We start from the raw sequence: 860 nt of genomic DNA on the forward strand, positions 1-860 counted from the left end.
CTCTCTCCTCTCCCTCCTCTCTCCTCTCCTCTCCTCCCCTCTCCTCTCTTCTCTCCTCTCCTCCTCTCCCCTCCCTCCTCCTCTCCTCCCTCCCTCCCTCCCTCCCTCTCTCTCTCACGGTCCATCTTTCACACTGTTGTGACGTTAGCGTTGCATGTTGGCTCGGTTTGAAACAAATGGACAAGCTGTTGTGTTGATGCGTGATGAAGTCATGTAGACAGGTCCTGGCAGATGTGTAGCTTGTTTTGTGGTATTAACAGGTCATCACATGCAGGACTTGATAAGCAGAACCAAAATGTAATTGTTTTACAGCTAGCAGCTACTTGGCATTTTTGGTTTGGTTCTAACTTGGAAGAGAGTTTCAGTTCCTCATGTTTTTGATTTATTACTTTTTCATCCCTTGTTTTTACTGTTTAGCACTTTGTGTTTTAAAATGTGCTCTATAACTGCAGTTACTATTATTATTATTATTATTATTATATATCGTCATCATTATTATTACATCAACGATGTAGAGCCACAGATGACCAGTAAACTGCCCCTGTGTAAATCAGAGGAATACTTCCTTAAAAAAACAGCCAAGTTACTTTATATCTGAGGTGAATGATGCTGATCAGCTGATAGCTGATAGTTCATTAGGTGGCTGCACACACACACACACGCACGCACGCACGCACGCACGCACGCACGCACGCACGCACGCACGCATTATTCATTATTGTGGAGTTGTTTTGACAGTGTTTTGATATTGATGTGTGTGTGTGTGTGTGTGTGTGTGTGTGTGTGTGTGTGTGTGTGTGTGTGTGTGTGTGTCCAGCTCATCTTCCTTCAACAGTTGCTGCACGTAAAGCCAGTAGCCC

The sequence above is a fragment of the Seriola dumerili genome, unplaced genomic scaffold (assembly GCF_002260705.1).
Source record: "Seriola dumerili isolate Sdu_G_001 unplaced genomic scaffold, Sdu_1.0 BDQW01000181.1, whole genome shotgun sequence".
NCBI lineage: Eukaryota > Metazoa > Chordata > Actinopteri > Carangiformes > Carangidae > Seriola > Seriola dumerili.